We start from the raw sequence: 5843 nt of genomic DNA, 5'->3' as shown, positions 1-5843 counted from the left end.
CGGAAATCGACCTCTCTGCATGAGAGTACTGCATGTACCGCTAAAATGAGGCGCGCAGCTCTGATCAAATTTGGCGGGCTGCCCTGAGATGCGCGTACAACGTCGACACGCTTCCCAAGGTTCCTGCAATTTTCAGGCTTCTAATTGGTCAATTACCCTTTAAAAAAAAAAAACGCTCATTTTAATTAAAGTTATAGAAAACTTATTTTATAAATGATTCTGACACATTCACGATTTAATTTTTATTTAAGATATATAGCTACATATGTTTTATGTAGTTGCTAATGCCAGACATTACAAACAGTTACAGGTAATGATCGTGTTTTTTGTTTGTTTGTTTTTTTTAAGCAGTGGAAACGAAATTAACAATGTTATTCTGACTGTCATCAAAACTGAAAAGGGGTTGCTTCTCTGTATGGCTCTTAAGCAGCTGGGAATAATAGAATAGAATAGAATATAATCTTTATTGTCATTATACATGTACTGTACAACGAAATTGGATGCAATCTAATCAGTGCAACATTAAACAAAGTACAAATATAATATACAAATAAAATAAAAATAAATAAATTAAATAAATAAATAAAATTCTAAAGAGAATAAAACATATCACCCATACACAACAGGTCAATACACAATACATCTCCTAATACTGCATTTCAAATCGTGTTTAGTGCTGCTATCGCTTTTGGATAAAAACTGTTTTTTTAATCTATTTGTTCTTGTCTTCGTTGTCCTGTAACGTCTCCCCGAGGGCAGCAGTTCAAACAGGGAATGTCCGGGTGAGATGGATCCTTTAGTATGTTCTGTGCTTTTTTGAGACAGCGGGAACTATAAAGATCCTTTAGGGAGGGGAGAGGGCAGCCAATAATCTTCTGGGCGGTGGTGACGACCCTCTGGAGCGCTTTCCTCTCTGTCTCTGTGCAGCTCACGAACCACACACAGATACAATAAGTCAGTATGCTCTCTATGGAGCAGCGGTAGAAGGACATAAGCACTTTTTGGGTCAGGTGGTTCTTCCTAAGAATCCTCAGGAAGTAAAGTATCTGCTGTGCCTTCTTAACCAATACTGTGATGTTAGTGTTCCAGGTTAGGTCCTCCTCTATGTGCACGCCCAAGAACCGGAAGTCCGGGACCCTCTCCACACATTCCCCGCTGATGAAAAGGGGCTGAATATTTATTCTTCCTGTAATCTATTATCAACTCCTTGGTTTTGGTGGTATTGAGGACCACCTGTTGTCCATACACCACACAGACAGCCGCTCCACCTCATCCCGATAAGCGGACTCATCTCCCCCAGAGATGAGCCCCACTACGGTGGTGTCATCCGCAAATTGAATGATGCTATTTCTGGAGTGGGCAGGGGTGCAGTCGTGGGTGTACAGGGTGTAGAGCAGGGGGCTCAGCACACAGCCCTGTGACGAGCCAGTGCTGAGACTGAGAGCTGATGAGATGTGGGGGCCTACTCTCACCCTCTGGGAGCGATCTGACAGGAAGTCCTTAATCCAGCAGCAGATTGAGTGAGATAGACCCAGATTTACCAGTTTAGTAAACAGTCTGTGAGGAAGTATGGTGTTAAAAGTCAGAGCCGTGTGGAGAGTTGTGGGTATGGCGTCCTCTGTAGACCTATTTGCTCTGTAAGAAAACTGGTGTATGTCAAGCGTGGGTGGGAGGTTAGAGATTATGTAAGTCCGCACCAGTTTCCCAAAGCACTTCATAATGATGGGAGTTAGTGCCACTGGACGGTAGTCATTCAGGTTGCTGATGTTGGTCTTTTTTGGCAGTGGAAGCACTAATATATATATGCATGTTCATCTATATTGCTTTTATGCTGTTTTTATGTTTGTTTTTTTGTTTGTTCATTTGTCTCCTCTCGTATTATGTATCTTTTCTTGTTTTACTTGAATACTTACATTTTCAAGATCTATATTTGCCTATATATGTTTCTTGTTTGCTTAATACAAATAATAATAATAATGTGCACTCCATGTGCGTGAAAAGACCAGGGTCTCCTTTATTCGTTCCCGTTCTCTTGTAAACTGCATAACATGGTTTTATCCATTCAATCATATTTGTGTTAGACACTTTGCATTCCAGAAAAAAATATGTAGTGTGAGAAGAAATTAAAAGGGGAGGGTCTGAACGAAATCGAACACAAGTGATCACATGAGATGAATTTGAAACCTTAGTAATAATAATATGAACCAATAATGTTCTAGCACTGCATGTTTCTTTGATAAGGCTCTAAGAAACATTGCACTATGTGTTGAGGAGACTTCTGCTTATAAATCTCCCAGTCATTACACCAGGATTGGGCAACTCTGGCCCTCAAGATCCATTTTCCTGAGTTCATCAAACCCACCTGAACAAGCTAATCAAGGTCTTCAGGGGCCTGTTTCAATAAGGAGGTTCAACCAACTCTGAGTTGAAACTTGAACTCTGAGTTGACTTACCCTGAGATGGGAAACGTCTCAGGTTACGACTGTAACCTATGTTCCCTGAGAACAGGGAACGAGACACTACGTCAGAATGACGCTATGGGGAACACCTCAGGCGTGACAGGTGTCTGAAATCAAATATCAACTCACGGCAATCATGTTGACCGGCGACAGCCCGTGAATCATCAGCTTGATTGATTAACGCGCGACCAGGATGTATAAAAGGGAGCCTTGAAAACATGACAACATCCTATCGTCTGAAGGGACTGTTGCAGGCAGGCCCCGAGGCATGGCAGGAAGACGTAGTGTCTCGTTCCCTTTTCTCAGGGAACATAGGTTACAGTCGTAACCTGAGACGTTCCCTTTCGAAAGGGAACTCTACACTACGTCAGAATGACGCTATGGGGAACGATGTACCAACGCCACCATGCTAAGGGGAGTGCATGCCCTCAGGTCACACTGGGCTGTCAGTGACAGCATTCCCTACGGTCATAGCCCAAGCTAAAGGATACCACAGCAAAACCTCCACAGATTTAAAGGAAGGTCTACCTGGGCCAGCTCAAAGGCCTAGGACCACAATTCAAAAACTAGAAAGGGTCCCCTTCTAGGGAATGTGGCTAGGGGACCCGAGGGAACCCCAGCCAGTCACTATTCAGGGGAACGTGCCACCTGAAATGCCACCAGGCAGGCCTGACCTGGTGTCACTACATAAGACACTAAGTCTGGCCACTTCCTGTCTGTCTGAAGACAGAGCCTCTGGACACTTGCCTTTAGGTAAGGCATCCAACCCAAGAGACTGCAAAGCAGGCAGTGAACCACTCGGCCCGGATCTCAGAGACGGGATATCCTGGAGAGTATGACTCAGCATAGTGCTTTACAACCCTTGCCAGCGAGGGGAGTTTCTCTACTCGATCCACGGATCTACCCAGTGTTTGTATTTCAAAACACTGAGGAGGTCTTTGAGGACCTAGGACTGAAATGCGGGATATCCCGGAGAGTTTAACTCAGCATAGTGCTTTACAACCCTTGCCAGCGAGGGGAGTTTCTCTACTCGATCCACGGATCTACCCAGTGTTTGTGTTTCAAACCACTGAGGAGGCCTGTGAGGGCCTAAGGAAGTTCATGAGAGTTCACTTACAGAGAGGCCTGGAGAGGCCTACTACCTGTTACCAGAAGACCACCTTAAGTGGAAACTCAAAATATGTTGGAACTAAACTCCAGGGAGGCCTGGAGAGGCCTACAACCTGAAAACCATGCTGAGTGAAAACACATACAGTATGAGTTAGCTCACCTTCAGGAAGGCCTGGTGAGGCCTCTGACCTGATAACCACAACATGTGGGTTAGCTATATTCAGGAAGGCCTGGTGAGGCCTATAACCTGATAACCACTGTATGTGGGTGCTTATACTCAGGAGAGCCTATTGAGGCCTCTGACCCTTTCGGGGGGGGGACCAAAAACGACCCCCATGCCAGGGAGGCTATCACACTTTATGCTGAAGCCAACAACCTGTTTAGTACCTAAGGGAAGCGGCAGCCTCCACAGGACGACTAGAGAGCAGAGGAAGCCTGCACATCTACACCAACATGGTCTCCAGAACTTATTCTCAAAGTGAAAAGTTCATAATACAGAGCTCAGACAGAGAAAGGCTAAAAACAACTCTCCAATATTGAGAGGGCCCTTATTCTAAACTACTGCCTGATATACCGTTTGCATGAAAGCCTCAGCAGGATGACTCTCGAAAGAGAGGAGGCCTGACATGCTAGAATATAACTACTGCACTCTTTTAGGGAGTGAAGCCGAACTGTATATATGGAGGCCTCAGCAGGATGACTCTCAAAGGAGAGGAAGCCTAACACATTTCTAGCAACCATAATCAAAGCTCAGGAAGCGAAGGGCTTGAAACACCTCCTCAGAGAGGGAGGGCCCACTTCTCAGACTTCAACTCAAATGCTGCTTGCATGGAGGCCTCAACAGGATGACTCTCAAAGAGAGAAAGCCTGACACATGCTAGAGTATAAACCAAAAACAGCCAACTGTATATATGAAGGCCTCAACAGGATGACTCTCGAAAGAGAGGAGGCCTGGCACATATATCTAACCATAAACAGCCTAACTATGTATATGGTGGCCTCAGCAGGAAGACTCTCAGTGGAGAGAAGGCCTGACACATATCTAACCATAGACAGCTTAACTATGTATATGGTAGCCTCAGCAGGAAGACTCTCAATGGAGAGGAGGCCTAACACAATCTAACCATAGACAGCTTAACTATGAATATGGTGACCTCAGCAGGAAGACTCTCAGTGGAGAGGAGGCCTGACACATATCTAACCACAGACAGCTTAACTATGTATATGGTGGCCTCAGCAGGAAGACTCTCAATGGAGAGGAGGCCTGACACATATCTAACCATAGACAGCCTAACTATGTATATGGTGGCCTCAGCAGGAAGACTCTCAGTGGAGAGGAGGCCTGACACATATCTGACCATAGACAGCTTAGCTATGTATATGGTGGCCTCAGCAGGAAGACTCTCAATGGAGAGGAGGCCTAACACATATCTAACCATAGACAGCTTAACTATGAATATGGAGGCCTCAGCAGGAAGACTCTCAGTGGAGAGGAGGCCTGACACACATCCTATGATGGCCACTGTATATATGGAGGCCTCAACAGAATGACTCTCGAAGGAGAGGAGGCCTAACACATATAGCTAGGCCACTTCTAAAACTCCGTCTACAAAGCTGTTGGCATGGAGGCCTCAACAGGATGACTCTTGAATAAGAGGAGGCCTAACACATATGACTGTATATATATAGAGGTCTCAGCAGGATGACTCTCAATTGAGAGGAAACCAACACACATACCTATGATAACTAGCTTATTTACTACCAGAGCTCAGGGAGCGAAGGGCCAAAGCACCTTCCCCAGAGAGGGAGGGGCCACCTCTCAGCTCCACCTGCAAAGCTGGTTGCATGGGGCCTTAATAGGATGACTCTCAAGGGAGAAGCGGCCTACCACATGCTACAGACTTAACTATGTATACGGAGGCTTCAACAGGATGACTCTCTAAGGAGAGGAGGCCTGGCACATATATCAGAGCTTCAAGGAGTGAAGGGCCTGAATCACCTCCCCAGAGGGGGAGGGGCCACTTCTAAGACTCTACCTGCAACATCTGTACACATGGAAGCCTCAGCAGGATGACTCTCGAAGGAGAGGAGGCCTGACAGATAGTAGGACCATCAGAGCTCATGGAGTGAAGGGCCTAAAGCACCCCCTCAAAGAGGGAGGGGCCACTCCTCAACTCCGACTGTAATGCTGTTTGCATGGAGGCCTCAGCAGGATAACTCTCGAAGGAGAGGAAGCCTGACACCTGCTAGAGTACAGACCAAAACTGCCGAACT

This window comes from Leuciscus leuciscus (genome assembly GCF_965113295.1).
Source record: "Leuciscus leuciscus genome assembly, chromosome: 7".
NCBI lineage: Eukaryota > Metazoa > Chordata > Actinopteri > Cypriniformes > Leuciscidae > Leuciscus > Leuciscus leuciscus.
This window is presented reverse-complemented; position numbering follows the sequence as displayed.